This window comes from Spodoptera frugiperda, chromosome 31 (assembly GCF_023101765.2).
Source record: "Spodoptera frugiperda isolate SF20-4 chromosome 31, AGI-APGP_CSIRO_Sfru_2.0, whole genome shotgun sequence".
NCBI lineage: Eukaryota > Metazoa > Arthropoda > Insecta > Lepidoptera > Noctuidae > Spodoptera > Spodoptera frugiperda.
In genome coordinates, this window is record NC_064242.1 from 5,735,994 (window position 1) to 5,762,799 (window position 26,806).

General features: G+C 33.0%; 1 protein-coding gene across 2 annotated transcripts in view; it reads right to left on the reverse strand.

Annotated features, from left to right (window-relative positions):
* LOC118276113 (glycine, alanine and asparagine-rich protein) overlaps positions 1 to 26,806 on the reverse strand; it is a 103,728-nt gene that overhangs the window by 34,751 nt on the left and 42,171 nt on the right. The window lies entirely within an intron of this gene.

A 26,806-nucleotide genomic window follows, 5' to 3' on the forward strand; every position in this document is an offset into this window, starting at 1 on the left:
ATTAGGTGTGTCCACGTTCCAGAAAAACTATTTAGACTATCTTGCTTCATCTTAGCGCAATAAGGACTTAATGAGTAAAAATACTATACTAAAATATTATTTTAATTATTTAAATAATATGTGAATTTCTTCGTGATAGGTCCAAAAGGAAAGTGGATCGAATTCGACACCTACGACAGTTTACATAGAGAGAGCCAAGCAGTGTGACGATCGTGGCTGAAAAAAATAATTCCGCACTCATTGTAAAGGTCTCATGTGATACCGGTAGAGTAAGTAATAAGTACGTTTATCATAACCCCCCCCTCCCCTTTGGTATAAGTCCACTAAGGGGCTACCTACATTTTTTACAGACACGAGACAGATATCGTTATTATCCAACTATACATTAGCTTCTGCAAACGGCTTTATTCGCGTTCCTACTTGTATGTGTTATTCCAGACCATAATCTACGCTTGTTCCAAATTACATCACAATCCCTCCAGCCGTTTTGATGTAAGTAATTGAGTAATAAACATACACACAAACTTTCACATTTAATATAAAATATTAGCAAAATTTCTTCGTCGGTACAGATGTTCAGATAATTAATTCTTCATCTAAAACTAAAGTTATTGCTACATCGCACATTGTATTTAACCCTATACTCTGGGGACATCACATCCATAGTCATACTTTACCACATACATGGGAGATCAGTAGTGGAACGTTATTAATTCACAGCTAGATGCTTCCCAAACCGCTCTATCATCTCTCACGATACCTCAGGGAAAAGTCCTCCCCATATGTTACAAGTATAAGATTATGTAAGTCCTTTCGTAAGTTATAAACAAGTGCAAAAAGTACATTTATTTTTTAATAATTAAATAACCTTTTATTTAGACTTCATTAGTATTAGAATAGCTTGATTAAAGGATTTAAAGCGACATCTCTAGGGAAAAGAAGAAAAGAAACACATTGCACCCGGCGTTAAGAGAATACCTAAAAGGTTTTTTACAACGTCCCGTAGTACGTAGCTAGCGTTGAAACGTAACAAAGAGGTACTTTGTGTTGAAATGTACAATAAAAATTAGGTGTGTCCACGTTCCAGAAAAACTATTTAGACTATCTTGCTTCATCTTAGCACAATTAGCGACTTAATGAGAAAAAAATAGTCTGAAAAATTATTTTGATTATTTAAATATCATATGGGGATGGTGGAATGAACTCGGCACCTATGACAAGGATTGGTCGCAAAACATTTTTTTCTTTTCACAGAAAGAAGTAGAAGGTAGGTAGACTATGCCCAGTACGACGATCATGGCTGAAAAAAAAATGTATTTCCTCACATATTGCAAAGGTTCCGTGTGGCATCACACAGAACCTAGTAGAGTAGAGTAGAGTAGAGTAAGTAATAAGTACCAGTAATAAGCTTATCACGACAATTCCTCCAGCCGTTAAGATATAATAAGCATACACACAATCACACAAACTGTCACATTTACAATATTAGCAAGATTTCTTCGTCGGTACAGATGTTCAGATAATTAATTCTTCATCTAAAACTAAAGTTATTGCTACATCGCACATTGTATTTAACCTTATACTCTGGAAACATCACATCTATAGCCATATTTTAGCACATACATGGGAGATCAGTAGTGGAACGTTATTAATTCACAGCTAGATGCTTCCCAAACCGCTCTATCATCTCTCACGATACCTCAGGGAAAAGTCCTCCCCATATGTTACAAGTATAAGATTATGTAAGTCCTTTCGTAAGTTATAAACAAGAGCAAAGTATTGCTGAGGTAATGACTGAAGACAGAGGACAGGTTGGTACTTTAAGTAATCATATTCGACCGTCATAAATCCTTTAGAAGACTATAAAAAAAATGCGACAAACTATGAAATGGAACCTCAAACATATTCTTCTGACCTGAGAAGCAAAATTAAACTTAGAAGAATTAGAGTATCTATAAAACTGTATGTCATTGAAATTCATGTGAATCAATATACATACGATACATACGCCTTGCCTGTCTATTTGTTCCAACTAATCTCTGAAATGGACGATGAACTAAAGAATAACATGGGCTTCGTTTTAGAAAAAAAATTGTAATTATTCTAAGCGGACATAGTCGCGGGCAACATATAGTTTATTAATACAATTCATTGACAAAACCAGTTTAACGAACGTGTCAGCTTCAAATGACCAAGTTTCAAAGGTTGTTATATTACACCAACAAAACTATTGCAATAACTTTACTTGGACTGCAACTTTGCTTGACGCCGTTCAACTGGAAGTTTGTGTGAAACCAAAGTGCAGTCAGGAAATGGCTATATCCCACAGCTAAACTTTCGCTTGACCGACAAGAAATTGTATACATAGCGGCCGTAAACCGATTTGTCGTTGATTTATGACCGTTGAAGAATAGACTCAGCAATTCTGAATTTTGAACTTTATGGTTGTATATATTTAGCTATTGTTTTTACTTAACATACCTAGTAGAAATATTTAGATACCCTACAATGCTAATAAAACTATGCCTAATTTTATTATGTGTACAATAAAGTCAGTCACAAATCAGTCACAGTGTTGCTAAGTACTTAAGCTTAAATACTTAAGCTTATCTAGAAATATAAAACTTAGCATTAATTAAAGTAATTGATTATTACTAGTTACCTATATTTCAGTTTTCGGTTCTCGTAAGGTCATTGCACCCTTAGTATGAGTTTGCTTTACGTTTAAAGTAATCGAAATTAAGGCGCATTTGGCGTTTCGATTAGCCGACTCGAATAAACCAACGAATCAGAAAAAAAAATTAAAACACAAGCGAGATAAACATATTATTCATTTTAGATCAGTGTAACAAAATTTGACGTTTTAAAAGTGCCTAATTTGGGATTAATTGAAATAAATATTAACTTTGATATTGATATTGACTTTGAATTTGAAGACAATGATTTAGACAAAAGATCTTCTCCTAGAAAAGTGTATCAAACTGCTTTATGCACGAAGTTTTTTAAGCGAAATAACAACAACATTGTTAAGTATTTGTGATTCATGTACTCGGATGTTTACAAGTAATGTCTTACAAGATTCTACACTGTCAAAAGTATTTTAAACACTTGCAACAGTGTTGGAACTTTATTCTATTCTAGCGTAGTTTCACCCCAAAAAGTATTTTCAAAGAAAGTAACGGGGCAGAAAGATAATGTATGAGGGAAAGTTTGCATCTGCATTGTGGATGCACTGGGGTGAGTTATTCACATTTTTAAAGCAAAAAAAAAGCATTTTCCAGGTACGTACCGAAATTTGAATGAGTTCGGTACACTTGCATATTTATTTTTTCTTCTGTATTGAATGATATTTTTGTGACACTTGGACATAAAGGAACCTTTTAATTCCCAGATTATGGGGTTAAGAAATTCTAGACAAACACTCAAGTTTAAAAAAAAATCTGACAATTAATCTGGCTACCTTTAATATGGAATTTATGTAATGATTGTACACGTTTTCAATAAGTAAAGAACACCTGGATCTAGGCACCAAATTATTCGCGACATAAAAGCGCTGATGTGTTCGCATATAAAAACAATCTCAGTTTTTTCTATAGAACCCTAAAACCTGAAGGTATAACACCAACGTATTCACCAGTCGCGCGAGCAAACGTTGTGGAAAATGTATTACGTTATGAAGCCTTGTTCAAATAATAAAAATGTGAATGTGTAAAACCATTTTTCTTATTATTTTGAAAAATGTATAAAGTTCATTCATGTTTTTTCTAGAGCAAATGTAAAATTCTCTTCTTTTAGATTTTAGTAGATGCCAGTTTCTGACGTGGCGGTTATTAAATGTTATTATTGTGAATGAAATGCAATATGTACTATCACAGACACTGTCTCATGTCCACTTTGTTGATGCTCGTAGAACGGTCGTAACTGTGACTTTCGATACTCAATTTTTTAAATAGATTAGGATATCAATAATCGACAACAAATTGGTGCAAGTGTACTAAACTCGTTCAAATTTGGTTACGTTTATCACATGTACCTAATTATTCATGTGTAGCATAAAGGCGTGATACTCTTATGTTTATGTGATCGCCAAAATTCCCTCATCACGTACGAAAACAACATTGAAAATTATACAAATCCGCTTTTCCATTTATAATAAGAAGTATGCAAATAAGAATTAACGGTGATTTAAATTACACGCGCGCACATACTTAACGGTTTATAAAATATTCATAAACATGGCGAAATTTAATACTTAACAATCTGAACGATACTCGGAGTAATGTGCATTAAAAAATTATACAGCGTGTGGCTACTTGGAATGAGTAAATAAATATTGTTCGGTCTTTTCACGTCGCGTTTAAGTCTGGAACAGGACAGTAGTTTGTAACACAGACTGCTGATGTTTTTATAATAAAATGTGTGTAAGACTAATTAATCCTTTAGTCTATATTGAATTGGTGACTTTAGATGTTCCCTAAACCACACTTATATGAGCTTCAGTCTGTTTAAAATATTTTCTAATTCCAATGAACGTGGCTGAAATGAAATTCAGCCGTGCAGTCAGTGTTCGTAAACAAAGTTCTAAGTTTTAATCCAGCTATCAAGTTATCTGAATTTTTCTTTCGTATTCTATAAAGTCTAAAGTTTATGCCAACAAATAACGACCAACCACACCTTGAAAAAGGATATTATGCGATGCAGCAACGGTATTCAGTTACATTTATGCAAAACAGCCTGGAAATTTCCAACAAAAGAATACGCATTTGCTGGTAAAACTGAGAAAAACCACTTATAAAGATTTCACCAAAACCTAAAGTACAATGAAATATTTGAGTTTTAAAATGCAATTAGAAATCATATGGAAGCAAATCAATACAATAGTCTTATATGCGGTTATGTAATAATCTTTTGAAAGCACGGTTGGCGCGGTGACTGGGCAACTGGCAGCCGTGTAACGTGTAGCGGGTTCGATTCCACACAAAGCACAAATTTTTGTTTCGGGTCTGAGTGTCATGTGTATGTGAACTTGAGTATTTGTAAATGCACCTACGACACAGTAGAGGACACCTAATCTTAGGAAATATTGTATAATATAAATATTTTGAAACAAACTGAAAATAAATTTAAGCCGATTCAATAATAATAGAAATATAACATTAGTGTCAAAATTGAAAATGATTGTTTCCCCACCAGTTCTTAATTGCGGAACCCTTAAAACACAATTTCCGACGTCCAACAGAGCAGGAAACATTTCACGACAAAGCGTTTTATTCGGAAAAATGTTGTGTACTCATTACATAAAATCAGCCCGTACAATCCCCTTGTCCCCTATTACGCTTCGCCAAATGGTTTGTGATATTTTTTTAGTTATAGTATAATTAGCCGGTGATTAGATCCCCGCCTGAATGTAAGGGATGGGATATTGGAATATGTGATCTGAATCCCTAAAAGAAGATTAGGTAAGCTTTCTTTTAAGCTTCAGTAGGTGCTGTCTAGACTACCAATTTGTCGTAACAAAATGGCCGTCGTATTAATAGGATTTCCCATTGGAAACTATTGGTATCACGAAATGCTTTTTGTGTAATCAGCTAATAACGTTTTTGCCGTAGGAACTGTGTTTTATGTTATGAGGCCAAACACGTGGGTTCAATGGAAGCTGGTTAAATAATGTGATAGGCCAAATTAAATTAAAACTGGTAACTAATCCGTAGCTTAACATCTCTCATAGGAATATTTTTCATTTGGTAGCCTATTTTATGTCAAATGAAATATTACTCGACCTCACCGTAATCCCCTTAATAAATAATATGATTGTGTAATGGGTATCCTACTAATATTATAAATGTGAAAGTTTGTACGTTTGTTTGTTTGTTACTCCTACACGTCAAAACAGTTGAAAGGATCGAGATCAAATTTGGAACAGGGGTAGATTATAGTCTAGAATAATACTTACCTACGCTAATATTCAACAGGAATGAGGGCAAAGCCGTAGCAGAAGCTAATTACATATAAGTAAAAAGTTAATGTAACTACATATTTCTAGTTGTCGGCCATGTTAATTGCTACCTGGAAAAATCAATTATTCATATTCATCAATTTAATATATAATTTGTTGAAATAACAAAGTTTCTATTATATCTGAAACCACACAAATACGTAGCGTAATCTATTAATTATATTTCCCAAAGGAGTTTAGGAAACATTGATTGAATTCATTTCTATGAATAGAGTTATTAACTCTTTTGACATTTGTTCAATTCTATTCAATGTAATGGAACGTTTAGAACCTTCAATAATATAATAATATTATGTGAAAGAGTGACACGTGATTCATGAATTCCCAGGAAGTGTGTTATTCTAAAGTAAAATAATTTAAACTCGCGTTCAACAGAGGATCTGAGAAATCCGTTTAAAGCTCTCGCAAAGATAATTTGAGCTGGTTTCAGATGGTGTCGTACATACGTTGGATGAGGAGAAATGTATGAGATAATAAAATGTTTTTAGTCTTTAAATATTTATCTTGTTATGGATTTGAAAGGGGTTAATTGGTCTGGAATGTGTATGTTGACATAATGAAGGTGCACATTATTATGAAGTACGAGCAGACTAGCAGTACTAGCAGATAAAATTTAATAATCTAATTTACCAAAGACTAGATCTCACGATGATCCCCAGGTTGAGCAACAATTTTAGCTTACTATTTGATAATTTTTTCTTCAGCTAATACTTTATAATTTAATTACCCCAAATAATACTCTAATAAACATCAGATAAAGTAATTTGAATGCATATACGAAGGCTCCTACAAGTTACAGTCTTGACTTAAACCGACTCCAGCGAACATGGACCAAGTTTGATTAGGGTCCAAAATTAATTCTCCCACGAGACGTCCTGATCTAATTCCAAGAACAGTTATCAAGTGGCTGGAGAATGTTTGGATATTTGGGCTACGCTCTCTTGTGGGAATATGGGAACACGTGCTGTCTAATTTTACATTTCACAACCATTAATTAATTAATAAGAAGTAATTTCGGCCAACCCGCATTGAGCGCCAATCCGCATTGAGCAAGCGTGGTGATTAATGCTCAAAACCGCGTGAGATGAGGCCTTTAGTCAGCAGTGACCACTTATGGCCTATTAATGTATATGTGAATTTAGGGCATATGGTTGTGGTAGTAAGTAAGTATATACTACATAATATGTCTGCTTTTTCTTAAAATAAAGATTCCAAACTAACTGTGGAATACATTGTAATGTATGGCTAGTAAACCGGATCAAAAATCTGTTACAAGGGTTTTAAAATATGGCCTGAATGGATTCGAAAATCGGACAGATTGCCTTTTGTTGGAATCGTATTATTAGTGAAAACTTTTTTGTGAGCTTTTACCTTATTGGGGTTTTTATTTGATTTTTCTCGATATTTCGTTTATTTAAATAAATATACAAACAGTTTCAGCTTTCGTTAATCTGCCATAACATGACGAGGTTTAAATATTGAAATCATGAATATCGATGTATTATATATTTTGGAAAGTAATAGAAATTGTACGTAATGTATCGGTAGGTGAATATTTCGGTACCTCAATTGACATAAATACGCTTCCATTACATTAGGGTTCATAACATAACCGGGGAAAAGTGGGTGCTATATTGTAGATGTGCTCTTCTGCCTGCTTGTAATACCTGAGTAATAAAAGGCGTGACGTTATCACACTAATATTATAAAATGTGAAAGTTTGCTTGTCTATATTATGTTTGGATATAATTATGTCCGTCAGTCACGCTGAAACAACTGAACGGATTTTAATGAAATTTTGTATACAGACAGAGTATGAGCTGACTTGAGTAATAAGATACTTTTTATCTTACGGGAACGCGAGCAAAGCCGCTGGTAGAAGCTTTGTAGGTATTTTGTAATTTTATATTATTATATACAAAACTATGAGTTCGGCAAGTTACCAAGTAAGTTAAGTAGGATCATAACTTACGTTTTGTTAGATTACTTATCTTGAAAGTACCACTCAAAGTAAGATCAAGGATTATAAGGGTTTTGGGTAATTCTAATTACTTTATAGGAGGCACTTGGATTTATTTCCAAATACTTGGCGACGGAAAGATTAAACAGTAATAAGTAAAGAAAAGGGATGAGAGTTAAGTGAATGGCACTATTCCTCTAATTAAATATTTAAAAATAGCCTTTTAACATATTCGTCATACAAGATTAGTTGGTCAGAAAGAAAATAAATACGTTGATTCTATTTCAAGTCTTTTTTTAGGGTTGAGTTTTCGTTTACTTCTCCCGTCTTGGGCGAGGCGAGAGGGAGTGACAGACTCTAACTGACTAAAAACCACCCCGTTCCTACTCCTGCTTTTCGAGCCGGGGCCTCGGTGGCGCTAGGTATTCCGTAGCGGCGGGTCGGCATCAGTCGTACTAGACTTCATGAGTGATGGCATCTGATGGCATCTTGAGATGCGCACGGTACACAACGCCTAGTCCCCAAAAGGTCGGCAATGCACTTGTAACGCCTCTGGTGTTTCGGGTGTCCATGGACCGCGGGGATTGCTTACCATCAGGTGATCATAAAAAACAATGTAATACCAATAATAATACTAAAGAAACATCTAGATGTTTGGAAGATCATATTACTTATCAAACAAGGGTCAAATAACAAGTTATTTGTTTCCCTTGTTTATGAAAGCACTTGCGTATATTTGTGAAAGGTGACCCTTATTTTGGATAGGGAAATCTACCCAAATATGTGATGTTTATGATACATATCATATGATATATACATAATATATCATAAACATCTAAGAAATATACAGTGTGACTTTGAATTCGATGTATTCCTCTCGGGAGGTGATAATACAACTTCTACAAAATTAGCCCTGCGGTCCTTGGGCTGAATGTGGCTAGTTTCTGAGATATTCAACATTTTTGTTTTTTGTAAAAAATCCTGAACTGACTACAAAAACATCAATAAATAAAAAAATACTGGTTGGATTTTAGTTATTTTAGTTTTAATCAGTTGCCAATATATCAGTTATCATTTATAAATACTAATAATGGCAGAAATATCATTCGTTTTAAAATAGCAAGTATTTTCTTATCAAATTTTGTTTTGTGTCACTAATTTGGTCAATAGTAAACTAGATTTATTTCGAAAAAAATATATGACACTAAGCGTACAAACCATTAGAAAAACTTCCTTGGTTTATTAGCCACCCAGAAACATAAAATTATTTACAAAATTCTCAAAAACAAATGAATTAATTGATGATTAGTAGAGTGTAAAGAGAAAAGGGCAATTACAAAAACATCTTAATTTGCAAAATTTTGTTCAAAGTGACCTCCCTTACGACGAAGACATGTCCGAATATGCTTCCTTATCTCTATGACGGTCACTCTTGGACGGAATATGCGTCTTTTTCGTCAATATCATCAAATATGTTTCGGAGAAGAAGTTCGATACACGGCCAATTCCGTCCGCATAAACAAGGGATTTCATGTAAAAAAAACAATCGTCGTCAGATTCTGGACTCCGTGTATGCCATGGAATTGGCCCCTCCTGCCAGTATAACGCGTGGGAATTGAGGTATCCTACCATTGCTGCACAGTAGTAGTTCGATAGTGCACTGGACAAACTATCAAAATATCTATTATTCAAAACCAACGTAAACAATTATGTTTAGATGGGTGTGTTAGGATGGGTATCATAAATAATTACCTACTTGATTGGACTGTACTTTTTATCTAACAATTTATAATATTAATTAAATGGTAAGAAATATGAAGAATTTTTAAGGAATAAGCTAGGGTCATTGTTTTAAATTTGAATTTAGAAACAAGATGACGAAGGTATTCGAACACGACAATTGTTCAGGTCACTATCAAACTACGGTGCGGCAATGGTTGAATACCTCGGTTTCTACGTGTTATATTACGGCAATTTATTTATTATGGCAGGTGGGTCCAGCTCCATGGCATACACGGTGTCCAAAATCTGACGACGATTGAGTTTTACATGAAATCCCTTGTTTAAACGGACGGAATTGGCCGTGTATCGAACTTCTCCTCCGAAACATATTTGAAGACAGTGACGAAAAAAAACGCATATTCAGTCCAAGAGTAACCGTCATAGAGATAAGGAAGCATATTTGGACATGTCTTCGTCGTAGGGGAGATCACTTTGAACAAAATTTTGCAAATTAAGATGTTTTTGTAATTGCCCTTTTCTCTTTACATTCTACTTACATCAATTAATTCATTTGTTTTTGAGAATTTTGTAAATAATTTTATGTTTCTGGGTAGCTAATAAACCAAGGCAGTTTTTCTAATGGTTTGTACGCTTAGTGTCATATATATATTTTTTTAATAAATCTAGTTTACTATTGACCAAATTAGTGACACAAAACAAAATTTGATAAGAAAATACATGCTATTTTAAAACGAATGATATTTCTGCCATTATTAGTATTTATAAATGATAACTGATGTATTGGCAACTGATTAAAACTAAAAGAACTAAAATCCAACCCGTATTTTTTTATTTATTGATGTTTTTGTAGTCAATTCGGGATTTTTTTACAAAAACCAAAAATGTTGAATATCTCAGAAACTAGCCACTTTCCGCCCAAGGACCTCAGGGCTGATTTTGTAGGAAATTAGTTGTATTATCACCTCCCGAGAGGAATACGTCGAATTCAAAGTCACCCTATATAACGTTGAATACCAAAAATAGTACTGAGCTTAGCAATAAAACATCTTAGTATTAGATGTCATTCGACTCAAGAATCGGACCAAAAGTGCTTAACAGTCGCAATTCCTACTTCTAAGCAAACGAGACATTCAAGCAAATATTAATATTTTGTATAATTTCAAAATCCGTTTCCCGTAGAAACAAAAATTAAAATTACTTTCATTATAACTGTTTTAATTTATTCATCCCTTTAATTTTCTTCTTTGGTGAAACGCCATTTTTCTTATGACTCCCAGAAGTTTTGGCGGAGTTTCGTGAAAAGAAATATTTAGATTGCTTTGGGTAATTTTAAAAAAGAAATAGCTTTGAATAGATCCTTTCAATAAATGGTTTTTGGTATTTCGTTCGGTCTTAAAAGCAAACGGTATGTAGGTACGTAGTTATATTGAATGAATACGTAACATACTTTGAAATAAAGTTACCTTTTTATGTATGGAAAAGAGATACAGCCCTTGTAAAAGGTGCTCCAAATACTGACATTAACATTTTAGTGGGTTTCTTTACAAATCAAATTTATAGACAGATATGGTATCGATAGCTTGATCTAAATTTTTATACCAGTATATAAGCATAAAAACTACAACTATAATTTATTTTAACGTATACAAAATGTACAAAATATACTTTTCTCTAGTCTACACAGCTTAAAGATATTAGTAGATAATAGTTTTATAACTTAAAAGTATTCATAATAAATTATAAAGATATTTTTACTAAAATTAAAGTTTAAAAATATATCAAGTAATATAACAGCTTTGAAAATAGGAAAGCTTGTACCAAAGTAAGTTAGAATATGGTACGGAAATTTATATTTGTTACCAAAGTGAGTAAATTACTGACGTTGGTGAGTCATTAACTTCAATGAGAGAAATTTGCCGCTGTCACGTCGTCAAATGTGGGTAATTACATAATTACATATTTAATCAAATTTTCAACACATGCATAGGTGTACAATGTTAACAAACGAAATTCTATACAAAGATTTAAACGGTTTTCATGAATGAAGATTAATATTTTGTGCGTGAAAAATATATTAAGTTACTTCCGTAGCCAACACGAGGTATTTAAGACACATTCATGTTTTCTCGTGAAGGTTATATGAAGAATATGCGTTGGAGTTGGTACAATGTTGGTCACATTCGCCTGACCACCACTAAGTTAATGTTTGCTTGACGAATGAAGCAGGGCGGTGGGCAGTGCTGGCCACTAAGCTACGACGTTATTGCTTTTTTATATGAGACATTTATGGAGCATGGCATTTTTGCTGGGTTCAAGCCATATAATTTTAAAATGATCAGGCGGATCTGTCCTCCACTGTACACCCATTCATGTCGTGAGTGACAACATTATACAGGCGTGTTATCCTTTTTAAATTTTTAAACACAGTCTCCAAGAAATTTTTATTATAGGTAATTGTGGTGTTGTAATATTTTAGAAGAAAATATTCACTATCATACCATTTTACACCATAGCACTTTCCATACCAAGAATAGTTGAACAAAGATACATGAACCAAATACAGTATAAATTAACTCGAAGAGCAGTCTCACGGTTACATAGTCACGAGCTCCTAAATTCATATATGCTTATAATATTAGGTAGGTATTAGGTGCCAGGTGTACCCCACTGGTGAGAAGATTTGAAATAGACGCATTTACAGCAGATGATTTGGGTAGTTTTAATTCAATTAGAAGTGTAGAAACCTAACGAGGGTCGGCTCATGTTAACTCAGTGATGCGATGGGATTGATTTGTCTATTAGAGTGGAAAGTACAAACTTTGACTAAATCTCCAGTTAAATTATTAGCTAAGTTTTGAACATAATAATGTATTTCAAAGTTATTTATAATCTAAAAAGACTGAACTGACTAATACTTTACACGATCCTGGGGTCGAGTTAAAATCTCAATGATGGTCAGTGATACTTCAATATTTCGAAAAACGAAAAGAAATAAAATAACATACGTTATGGAAACATTATGGGGTATTAATGATAACTGTACCGCTGACGCTACATCAAACTCATTGTGAAAAACCTTCCTCGGCATTCTTTCCCAGTTCCAACAAATTTTCAAGTTGTATTTTGATAGCCTCCCATCATAAAAGATGTCGGCCGTAAAATTACTTCATACTTTCATTTTGTTCGCGCTGTAAACAAAGCAACTCCACGGTTTACGAGTCCACATTGTGTATTATTGCGACTTTTATTGTCATCTCCATGTTTTTTTTTATTTGGCAGCTAGTGATGCTTGCTTATTATTCGTATGTGAGATGTGACATCGAGATGTCTGAATTTTACGGTATTTTGATACCTCACATAACCTCTTTTCAAATATGAACACGTTTTATGACCGTAACACGTCACGTTTCTTATTTCAAAATTTGTGATGACACAAAAAACTTATATGAGTTTTTAGATTTACTTTTTTATATATTTTCTTTTGTTTAATAAAAAGTTTTGAAGTTTATTTTTTGTTTATGATATTTTTGAGTTCAAATAATAATTAAACTTTTCATATTATTTCATGTTTGATCTCATATATTCAAAGTTTATTCATATTTCTTTAATATTTGTATATGAATAACATTAGTAATATAATATAAAATACGACGTTTAATGTCATATAAGTATATGTCTGACATACTTTCGGGAAAAACCGATGATTTAATACGACGTCTTTTATTCCGGAAAATTCGCAGAAAATTTTCGGGTCAACATATTTTACAGCTCATTGGTCAAAGACGTTTTTAATTACATTATATCCGTAGTTTTCTTGATAAATAAGACATTTTTACGATATCAATAAATACTTATATACTTTTGCCATATCGCGGTAAAACTATCTATGGGGACTCTCATTACTTCTATAAATAAAAATTCGATTTAATAATTACCTTAAACGGATAAATTATTGTGCTCAGTAAGGGTGACATTATCAGATAAGTTACACGTAAATTGTCGTTTTTATAACCAAAAACTATGAAACAGTCCGTTGTTGAAGTAAAAATTCAATTCGTTTTATTGAATCTATATAAAATAATTTGTAGCAAAATTAAAACCATTTAATAAAAGAAAGATTATTCACAATGAAACGAATTCTCCAATTAATAGTCTTTATGAAAATTTCAACAATCGTTTTTGGACAAAAATATAAATTGATATACAAAAGTAAAGAATTCTGTGAAAATCCAGACCCACCTTATGAAGAAATAAAAAAAGTCGACGTGAATCTGACTGTGGTCAATGACAGTGATAGCGCATATTTTCAAGGTAACTTCAGTGTCAAAGAAAATCTCTCAGGATACTATTGGAGGTTCAAAAATGGTTACGAAAAATCTGGAAACATCGTATACGAAAACGATTTTAAAGGACTGTCTTGCAGAACATTTATACCAAGACTAATATGTGGAATGACAAAAATTAATTTGGACCCTAAAACCTGTGAGATACGTAAGGGAAATTATTCTTTCACAAAATTGGAATTAAATAAGCTCGATCGTGCCACGAATTATTATCCAATGCGTAGACTTGGGACTAATATTTTTTATCTAAGTTATTATAAAGCGTCAGGAACTTGCTTTTGTATCCAAGTACGTGTCTTATTAAAAAAAGTTTAAAAAATAAGTTGTTGTGTTTTATTTTGTGTGCGATGTCGGAGCGAAGTTTGGCCTAATGTCTATGTAAAGATTTGGATTTCGTACAACATTTTGTTGTTGAAATAGATAAGTAAGTGTTCCTTGTAATTACGTCTCAGGAACGTTATCATGGTTACTAAAAGCCTGAAAAATAGCAAACTAGACCTATTGTTCTATCGAACACTTTCTATCGAACACTTTGGGACTTGTAGCTATCGCTACAAGTCCCATTCGTACGGGGTGATTCTATTAAAATTCAGTCACAATTCTTTTCTATGAATAATATTTTCAAAAATACTGTGCCAGACTCGAGTATCGAACCCAAAACCTTGAGCTATCGTTACAACAGATTCACTGGTACAGTCAATGCCTCATTCGATTTGATAGGATCAGAATGATACAGGAATTTAATCCGATTTCGTGTCGATGAATATGGAGCGTATCGCAAAGAAATTCGCCTTGTCATAAGAGGGGTAAGAGAGAATTGATTCCGTCACTTTATATCAAACATACATGGATACTCGCGAACCCCAGAGTGCTACCTAAGTACTTCTTTTCACATTTATCGAGAAGTTGTTTAGTACTCTCGTGATGGTAATCCACTAAAGGGATAAAACAATATCAACATTTAGTACACTGCTGCAGTTGGACAATGGATATCCTATATAATACTCTATAAGAAAGTTTGTTATAAAAACCACGCTTGACAAGTTGGTTGGACTAAATGTGTAATCCTGCAGTTGGCTCCTACCAAACCCGTGGCAAGAGAAGAAGTAATGGTATCAGATGTCTAGTCTACGAAGCCGTTACTACACGGCTTCCTATTATTCGAAAATGAATTAAATTCAAAAGATTTTTTGTAGTCTACTAGCTACTTCCGCGCCGTTTCACCCGGTCTGCTCGGTTCCTATTAATCGTAGCGTGATGTTTTGTAGCCTATAACCTTTCTCGATAAATGAGCTATCCAACACAAAAATAATTTTACAAATCGAACCAGTAGTTCCAGAGATTAGCGCATTCAAGCAAACAAACTCTTCAGCTTTATAATTAGTATTAGTATAGATTAGTATAGATTTATAATATCTGGGGGCACGGTAGTGCCCCGCCAAGACGAGCCAAGCGAAGCGCAAGGGCACTACCTACCTTTTCTCGAAGCGCTTCGTCGTATTTTTGAACCTTCATAACTTGAGTTTGGGTTATACCAGATAAACAAAATTTTCAGGATATAATGTCAGTGGTAGACTTAATAAACCTCTAAAGTTTCAATTGCATAGCTCTTATACTTTAGATTTTATTGATATCTAAAATACCCCGATTTCGTCACTCACTCACTCACTGATGATCAACAAAATTCTTAAGGTACTTCCTGAAGTCCTAGAAAACTGAAATTTGGTATGTAAGCTAGTATTAGTACCCAAACAACAAAAAAATCCTAAAACTTGGAACTTTTACCCCCAACCCCTTAAACTAGGGGGTGAAAGTTTGTTCGAGACTTCCGCAACTTTTGACGCTAGAGGTCTGAATGCGGCCGCGGAGGGGTAAAAATCTGAAATAGGGAAACTTAATTCCCTATTTCCTGCTTGAATCTGAAAATTATACACAAGTACATAGAACACAAACTTTTCATCAAATCAAAACATTAGGTATCCTACCCATAAGTACTTAGATATGAATAATATTACTACACTTCACTTCGGTAAGTGTTTATTAATCAACCTATACTTTTGAACATAAGCATCGTAAGTATAGTATGCGCCAACGCCCGCCGCCTGCCCCCTCGTCCCCGCGCAGTAGCTAAAAATAATCGGCCCGTCAGCGAGCGCGGCACCCGAACGCGGGCAGACGCGCGAGGGCAGACGTCGTTGACAGTTGTCTCGTTGAATGAAAAGTTTTCGGAATATTTCGGTGATTTAAAAGTTTGCTATCGCGGAGAAAAAAACCATTTGCCTAATATTTAATTGTTAGTAGTTTAGTAGGTAAAGGTTTAGATACTAGTGTTTTAATTTTCATTGATAAAAAGTATTAGGATTACGTTTCCAATTTTCTTATAAATTTAGTAGTTTAGTAGGTGAATTTGTCGCTCATTTTATCTTTCTATCATAAGCAACCTACAAAAAGAAATGAAATCCCACAAAAACATTTCATGTTAAATGTTGCCAAGACGAGACCATATAGCTCGCACTGTCAAAAAGTAATCAGATCCCGTGTAGAGCCAAGTTTCTAACCCTATACTTTTGAACTGGCGAGTTGGCCGCACGGAAAGAGTTTAGAAGATTGAATAGATTTTTAAGCTCAAGCCCATATGACGAATAGCAAAAAGTCCGTGCGGCCGACTCGCCAGTTCAAAAGTATAGGGTTAGAAACTTGGCTCTACACGGGATCTGATTACTTTTTGACAGTGCGAGCTATATGGTCTCGTCTTGGCAACATTTAACATGAAATGTTTTTGTGGGATTAGTATAAATAGTATAGATATAGTTCTGGTCCAGTTGAAGGACTGCACAGTTGACGCGGTAGCTAGGCAACGTATCGCGGTGTCAATTCCCGTACGGAACAGCTCTTTATGTGATCCACAGTTTGATGTTGATATTATTTTACATGACTGGTTTTACCGAACAGTGAATGACTTGTATTTTTTATGTATTGTTATTAAATACATGAAATATCCACTCGTACGTAGCGGAACTAAATAATAGAGCACCAATTTCCAATAACAATTCCTATTTATCTAATGTAATTGGACCCATTATTTACCATGATTTTAACTTTGTCACACACTAAATACACATTGTACCAAACAGAACTCTACCAAACATTACTATTGAAAATGAAATTAATATACGGTGTAATTTTATTACTGAGACTTTTACCCATAGTGTTCAGTGTAAAATATAAGATGATTTATCAGGGCCACGAATTCTGTGCTGATCCTGATCCACCTTATGAAGAACCGAAGAAACTTGACGTCAGTCTTGATTTAATCAACAATAATGACAAATTATACTACAACGCAAACATCACTGTAAAAGAAAAACTATCCGGTTACCTTTGGAGATTCAAAATAGGATTCGAAAAATCTGGAAAAGTGATATACGAAAATGATTTCAAAGGATTAAACTGCAAGAGTTTCATTTTCAAAGTCATCAGTGGTATCTCCAATATCAAATATGATCCTGATACATGTGATATATTTAAAGGCAGTTACTCCATAAATAAATTGGAAGTATCTACATTAGATAAAGCTGTAAATTTGTTACCAACTAGACGGATTGGTATCAATGTGTACTTTCTAAGTTACTTTAAGCCTAAAGGCACTTGTGTTTGTCTACAATCTCGGATTTTATTTACAAAACCTTAATGTTATACTTTGAAACATGGTTCAAATAAATTAATAATAGATTGTTGGAAAAACAAATGGTATTTCATTTCATATTTTATAGCGACTTACCTCTGTTTCTAGAACAAAAAATATTTATTATTCATTACAATAGTCTATTGTTCAATATCGAAAAAGTTTTATATCCAACGTCCTTTATTCAATTACGTCCTTTCTTATTTAATACCTACCGGTTACCTACAACATGAAATAATGAATCAAAACTAGTATTTGTATAAGGTGTTTTAAAATTATCTGCTACGGCTATAATGGAAGGTAGTGTTGTGTTTGAAGTTTACAATAATAAATATGTAGCCCGGACCAGTTAATTCAATTTAAGAACGTAAGTTAAATAAACATTGACTCTACTTTGCATAAAGTTGTTCACTATGCTTCATGAGACAGATACAAATACATGGAAAGAGAGAGCTCTTTCTTAACAAACTAATACGTAGATTTTTTGTATAAAAAATACTCATAATTAATAATTAATATTTAATATTTACTTCTGTAATCTTCAAACACAACACCTTCCATTAAAGCCATGGCAGATACTTTTAGAACACCTTACATATACCTACTAATAATTTTATTCAAATAAATCAGTAAAATGATACATGTTTCCGAAACTAACACTAATGTAGTAATGATAGTTCAAAATATTTTTCAATAATCAGAACTAAATTGATACCTAACGAGGGGTTGATTACAGTGTCTGTAACAAGCATAATAATTATACTCACTATTGTAACAATGACCTATTGATATAGTAATCAGTAGTTAATGATTATTGTAATAGTATTAATGGTATCTTGATGACCGTCAATAGAGACTGTCAATAATGCATATTCCATCTAATATCAGTACAGGAGACACACGAGCAAACACTAATTATGAAGTTAAATTTCAAAACAATAATCGCTTTGCAATTCGTAATTTCAATGGCATTCTGCGTAAAGTATAAGATGTATTATAAAGGTGATGAATTTTGTACAGACCCCGACCCTCCTTACGAGGTACCTAGAAAAGTGGACGTTAGCCTTTCAGTGGTCAATAATAGCGATAAATTCTTCTACAATGCCAACATAAGTGTTAAAGAAGACTTATCTGGATACGTATGGAGATACAAAAGAGGGTACGAAAAGGACGGAAAAATAATTTACGAGAATGACCTTAAAGGGCTATCCTGCAAGAGTTTTATTTTCAAACTTATTTATGGAATGTCGACTATAAAGTATGACCATAAGACCTGTGATATTCTCAAAGGAAATTATTCTTTTCGCAATTTGGAAGTATCTAAGATTGATCGTGCTGCCATTTTTTTACCAACCAGAATGCTCGGAGTGAACGCTTATTTTTTAAGTTATTATAAGCCCGGTGGGACTTGCTTTTGTTTGGAATCAAAAGTTTTGTTTGTTAAAGTATAATAATATTATACATAAATAAATATTCTTAAACTAAATATTTGTTATCTATCTTCTACTAATTTGTGTACTTAATAAAATGTTTAAAGTATTATTTTTATTAATTGTTTAACTTATTTCACCTTTAATTGTAAGTTTACGTATTCAGTTCCAGAACCAACTCGTAAAAAAGAGTAGAGAAAACTTCAAATAAATAGTTCGTTCTTTCATTTCGAATCTCATTATTACTACTGGGCACTAACCGAAGTAAAACCACACTTTATGTTTTCTTAATAGAAAATAAAGTATATATATGGTGCAAATAGTAAATACAGTAAGTAAATACTCCTCCCATTCCATTTAGCTACACACAAATGGAATACCGATGTGATTTACGATTAAAGCGATGAAACAATATCAACATTTCGTTCACTACAGCAGTTGGACTATGGATGTCCTATATAATACTCTATAAGAAAGTTTGTTATAAAAACCACGCTTGACAAGTTGGTTGGACTAAATGTGTAATCCTGCAGTTGGCTCCTACCAAACCCGTGGCAAGAGAAGAAGTAATGGTATCAGATGTCTAGTCTACGAAGACGTTATTACACGGCTTCTTATTATTTCGAAATGAATCAAATTCAAAAGATGTTTTGTAGTTTTACCCGGTATGCTCGGTTCCTATTAATTGTAGCTTGATGTTTTACAGCCTATAACCTTTCTCGATAAATAAGCTATCCAACACAAAAAGAATTATTCAAATCGGACCAGTAGTTCCGAAGATTAGCGCGTTCAAACAAACAAACTCTTCAGCTTTATAATTAGTATTAGTATAGATTAGAATAGATTTATAATATTAGTATAGATAGTATAGATATAGTTCTGGTCCAGTTGAAGGACTGCACAGTTGACGCAGTAGCTAGGCAACGTATCGCGGAGTCAATTCTCGCACGGGATAGCTCTTTATGTGATCCACTGCTTGATGTTGATATTATTTTACATGACTGTTTACACCGAACAGTGAATGACTTGTATTTTTATAGGTTGATTGAGATTGTTATTTAGATAGGTACATGAAATATCTACTCGTACGTAGCGGAACTAAATAATAGAGCACCAATTTCCAATAACAATTCCTATTTATCTAATGTAATTGGGCTCATTATTTACCATGATTTTAACTTTGTCACACACTAAATACACATTGTACCAAACGGAACTGTACCAAATATTACTATTGAAAATGAAATTAATATACGGTGTAGTTTTATTACTGAGACTTTTACCTATAGTGTTCAGTGTAAAATATAAGATGATTTATCAAGGCCACGAATTCTGTGCTGATCCTGATCCACCCTATGAAGAACCGAAGAAACTTGATGTCAGTCTTGATTTAGTCAACAATAATGACAAATTATACTACAACGCAAACATCACTGTTAAAGAAAAACTCTCCGGTTACCTTTGGAGATTCAAAATTGGTTTCGAAAAATCTGGAAAGGTGATATACGAAAATGATTTTAAAGGATTAAACTGCAAGAGTTTCATTTTCAAAGTCATCAGCGGTATCTCCAATATCAAATACGATCCTGATACATGTGATATATTTAAAGGCAGTTACTCCATAAACAAATTGGAAGTATCTACATTAGATAAAGCTGTAAACTTGTTACCAACTAGACGGATTGGTATCAATGTGTACTTTCTAAGTTATTTTAAGCCTAAAGGCACTTGTGTATGTCTACAATCTCGGATTTTATTTACAAAACCTTAATATTATACTTTGAAACATGGTTCAAATAAATTAATAATAGATTGTTGGAAAAACAAATGATGTTTCATTTTATGTCGACTTACCTCTGTTTCTAGAACAAAAAATATTTATTATTCATTACAATAGTCTATTGTTCAATATCGAAAAAGTTTTATATACCAACGTCCTTTATTCAATTACGTCCTTTTTTATTTAATACCTACAGTTTACTTACAACATTTTTGTATTCCTTTATGGTTTTAAAACTACACTCAGAAAATAATATGTATAATGAATAAAAACGACTAAATAAGGTGTACTCAAATTATCTGCTACGGTTTTAATGCGTGGTAGAGTTGTGTTGGAAAAATACAATAATGAAGAAATTTTGTACCCCGAAACAGTTAATTCAATTTAAGAACATAAAGAAGTTAAATAAACAATGACTCTACTCTGCATAAAGTTGTTCACAAATAGGCACTATGCGTCATGAGAGAGATTCAATGAAAGAGCTCTTTGATAACAAACTATTACGTAGACTTATTTTATAAAAAAATACTCATAATAATCAATCATTTATATTTACTATTGTTCTCTTCAAACACAACACCTTCCATTAAAGCCATGGCAGATACTTTTAGAACACCTTACCTATAACTACTAATAATTTATTTCAAATAAAATGATACATGTTTCCGAAACTAACACTAATGTAGTAATGATAGTTCAAAATATTTTTCAATGATCAGAACTAAATTGATACCTAACGAGGGGTTGATTACAGTGTCTGTAACAAGCATTATAATTATACTCACGAATGTAACAATGACTTATTGATATAGTAATCAGTAGTTAATGATTATTGTAATAGTATTAATGGTATCTTGATGACCGTCAATCGAGACTGTCAATAATGCATATTCTATCTAATATCAGTATAGGAGACACACGAGCAAACACTAATTATGAAGTTAAATTTCAAAACAATAATCGCTTTGCAATTCGTAGTTTCAATGGTATTCTGCGTAAAGTATAAGATGTATTATAAAGGAGATGAATTTTGTACAGACCCCGACCCTCCTTACGAGGTACCTAGAAAAGTGGACGTTAGCCTTTCAGTGGTCAATAATAGCGATAAATTCTTCTACAATGCCAACATAAGTGTTAAAGAAGACTTATCTGGATACGTATGGAGATACAAAAGAGGGTACGAAAAGGACGGAAAAATAATTTACGAGAATGACCTTAAAGGGCTATCCTGCAAGAGTTTTATTTTCAAACTTATTTATGGAATGTCGACTATAAAGTATGACCATAAGACCTGTGATATTCTCAAAGGAAATTATTCTTTTCGCAATTTGGAAGTATCTAAGATTGATCGTGCTGCTATTTTTTTACCAACCAGAATGCTCGGAGTGAACGCTTATTTTTTAAGTTATTATAAGCCCGGTGGGACTTGCTTTTGTTTGGAATCAAAAGTTTTGTTTGTTAAAGTATAATAAATTAATACATAAATAAATATTCTTAAACTAAATATTTGTTATCTATCTTCTACTAATTTGTGTACTTAATAAAATGTTTAAAGTATTATTTTTATTAATTGTTTAACTTATTTAACCTTTAATTGTAAGTTTACGTATTCAGTTCCAGAACCAACTCGTAAAAAAGAGTAGAGAAAACTTCAAATAAATAGTTCGTTCTTTCATTTCGAATCTCATTATTACTACTCGGCACTAACCGAAATAAAACCACACTTTATGTTTTCTTAATAGAAAATAAAGTATATATTTGGTGCAAATAGTAAATACAGTAAGTAAATACTCCTCCCATTCCATTTAGCTACACACAAATGGAATACCGATGTGATTTACGATGTTACTTCACTAAGCTGTTAAAACATACAAATTATATATACACTAGCTTCTGTCAGTGGCTTTGCTCGCATTTCCGTGAGATAAAAATTACTCTATGTATAACAAACAAACAAGCTTCGACACTTTCGATTTTTTAATATCATTCAAATTAGAGATGTAGAAATTGGAAGGCAGAATACATGACAAGTCACACATTATTCTTTCCGCGGGCTTATTTATTTGATAAACACAATTCTGCAGTGCTTTCTGATTAACCTGAACCTTTAAAATTCGATGACCTATCCGCCTGCAAAAACTTTAATTAAGTTATAGATATACAGGGTGTAACAAAATACCCATATACATCAAGAAGCACTGAAGAATACAGGTTTAATAGAATCTCTATACAAAGTTTCATCCTAAAATTCGTTTAAAAAAAAATTGGTACCAAATTCTTGATGTCGTATGATTCTTGATTTTAAATCATACAAACGTGTCACAACACTACAGGGGTCGAGACATTTCTTCTGTAAATCTGATCGCCTAGTACCTATCTACCTAATTTTGATTAATTAATTAATTAATTTTGATTCGCGCGGCGACGATGCGTACGTAGGTACATTAGACGCTTTGTTTGCCTAGTACCTGTATGCTAAAATTTTCCTAAATATTAAAATGAAAAATTTATTTAACTTACATTTTTAAAGATGTGGTTCGATGTGACTACCGTGATAGTGAATACACAACACACTTTTGCTTGCTTGTAAAACAAATCTCAATCACAATCACAACAATATCAAACACCTTCTGAATGCTACGTTAATAATCTTCTCTCTTACAAACACTGTTACAATACCAACGAAAGATAATTCAACTCCACATTAAAGAAATTGATAATATTTTTTCGTAAAACTAAAATTCTAATATTTTTCCGAAATACTGAGATGACTGAAACGTTCATGATGACAATATTATGTCAACCCTGACAACTAGGACTGGCGATCTGAGATCTTTTTCCCGCGAACCAAAAAGGTTGATACCTATTTTTAATCGGTTCTCATTATTATTAAATCGGTAATGTAAATTAGATTATGAATGATATTTCTATGTATTCCACTGTAAAGAAATGCATTGAATAGTAGCCAATTAAAATACAACATGTGTGTTTTATCTATTAATTTAATCAAATACGTATTTTAGAAATAAACGTCGAATTTGACTACAGACTCTTATTAGCCCTGAAAAAGTTAACAACTTAGTCATAGTTAAATAATATTTGATTTTTACAGTGTCCTTTTAACTATTATGAAATACATCGAACCAAGAACGATAAATCGTATTTTCTTTAAATCGGTTTCTTTCGGAGCGAGTCCCCCATCCTCAATGACAATTCCTATGTACAGAGAGAGAGAGACATCCAAAGAGAGTAGCCAACAGACGATGACAACATTTCCATCTCTCTCACATAATACACTCAAGCAACGCGTGCGACTGGGAAACAAGATTTTATCGTATTTAATATGAAATTAGGGATCTGTGAGTGCGCAACCGTTTTTCAATTTATGTAATGACAATTCTCGTTTCTTATGGATTCCTAGTACTTTTGCATGTTAACTAAACTAAGCTGCTGAGTTTTTCGTGAAATGTTGTCTATCTATCTATCTGTAAATTCTGTCGGTAATTTAATTAAAATGAAGAACGGAACCCCCTGTGAGTTTATTTGTACTAGGAGACACATAATTTGCTTTGAATTGATGTTTAGGGTTCAAATATTACGATATGAAATCCTTTTTCGTAGCGTCTTCAATTATTGTAATAACAATTCTCGTTTCTTATGGGTTCCTAGTATTTTTGCATGTTTTTCTCATTAAGACTAAGCTAATATGCTGAGTTTTTTTTTAAATTCTGTCAATCTCTCTAAACGCCTCCAAGTAAAAACGTACATTAAAAAATATTTAAGAACGGAACTCACTGGGAGTTTTGTGTACTAGGACACACATAACTTGCATAGAATTGATATTTAGGGTTCAGTTGAACACAATATTATGATATGAAACCCTTTTTCGTAACGTCTTCAATGTATGTAATAACAATTCTCGTTTCTTATGGGTTCCTGGTACTTTTGCATGTTTTTCTCATTAAGACTAGGTAAGGTAGGTAAGAGTAGGTACCCACAACAGAGAGATAGGAGACAGAGATTGACAGAAGTTCAAGAAAAGCTCAACAAGTTAGTTTAGTCTTAGTGAGAAAAACATGCAAAGGTAGATTACTTCACTCATTTGTTTGAGACCATCTTATCCAAGTAAAACAAAAAAAAATGGTATCTCTTTGTATCACGTAAAGACCAGATAGGTACCTAATTATTTCATATCCTTACGGATACCCTTGTCTATGTACTTAGCATAATTTAAAATTGGTGCGGGTCGCACGATTCGCATGCTAGCGTGTCTATTTAGAAAAAAATAATAAGCAGCGCGCTAACGGACACGTATGCGGCCGACGAGATTTTCTTTTACAAGTGCCCGGTGCTTGTACTCGCTCGAGGTTTTGACTTAGTTTGTCTACAAACATATTCTTTGTTTTTTATGAAAACCTTTCTTCTTAAAACAATTTTTAAGAAGAAAAAAAAATGTTACGAAAAATAAATATCCGGAACCCTTTTTTCATTTATTCGAAGAAATACCAGGAGTAAGGGTTTTGATTTTATTTAAGTACATTGAGTGCACTTGCACTGACACCGATCAGCTGATTTCTTGCAAGTGATGTAATGATTTCATTTCCAAATGTAGGATTTCATGTATCTTATGTATTGAAAAAATTCATAACTTCGTTCCATGAAAACATGAGTTTAAAAAACCCTTTACGTTAACGTACAAACGTAACGTTTGTTATCTAGAAATTGTGCACTTGATGTGTATACCCCCTTTTTGTTACACCTTGTATATAGACAAACCTCCTATGTAATTTAAGTAGAAAACGAACAACAAAATTCATGATAATAATAATATTTATTTGCTACATTAACTAAAAAATAACATCATATTGAAGAAAAAAAGGAACTTTACACATCGACCTAGCAACATCAAATTCAGGTATTGATCTAACAAAGATAACTTTCACAAATAAGTTCGTAATGAGAAAAGTTTTGAATCGATCGTTGTATTGTGATGTGAACGTTTATAAACTAATTATTACTAGAACCTCATTATAAACGTATTAGGTACAATTCAATTGACTGGATCAAGGAGAACGTTCCAGAAATTGCAGATAATGAGATTTAAAATCAATTCTAATTGTTACTGAATTGGATATATTTTTGTTCGTATTTCAATTTGATTATCGTCGCAACTGTAACGTTTTATACATGGTTCACAAATATTATGACATCGATATGGACTTTTATTCTATTTTTGGTATTAATAGAAGACACGGAAGCAATGTCGCCAAGGATATACAGAATAACTTGGCGCAGTACAGAAAGATGTACCAAACCCGATCCGCCATATCAGCAAGACCCATTGGTCACTTTGGTGGTGGAACCCTATACTAAAAATGGATTGGTGTACTTCAGAGGTAATTTAACGATAAAAGAAAACTTGAAAGGATATTTTTGGAAGATAAAGTCTGCCATTGAGAAGCCTGACCACACCATAAAACCTTTAAATACTTTCCAAAAGTTGACTTGTAAGAGTGTAATACCGAAGCTGACTTTGATAACAAGTAATGTGAAATACAATGAACAGACCTGTGAGTATTACAAGGGTACATATTACTTCCAAAAGGTGGACTTCACGAAGCTTGATGTCGACGCTCACTACTTCCCAATTAAAGAGATCGGAGAAACACTAGTATTTTTTAGTTTTTATAAAAAATCTGGTACAGTTTTCTGTTTTAAATCGCGTTATTATGTGAAGAATAATTAAGTCAATAAATCATTGTTATTTCATTATCTAATATTCAGAATCAAGTTTACTCTTCTATAAAATATATGGATGTATGTAATTATAAATAAATATTCTTCTTACC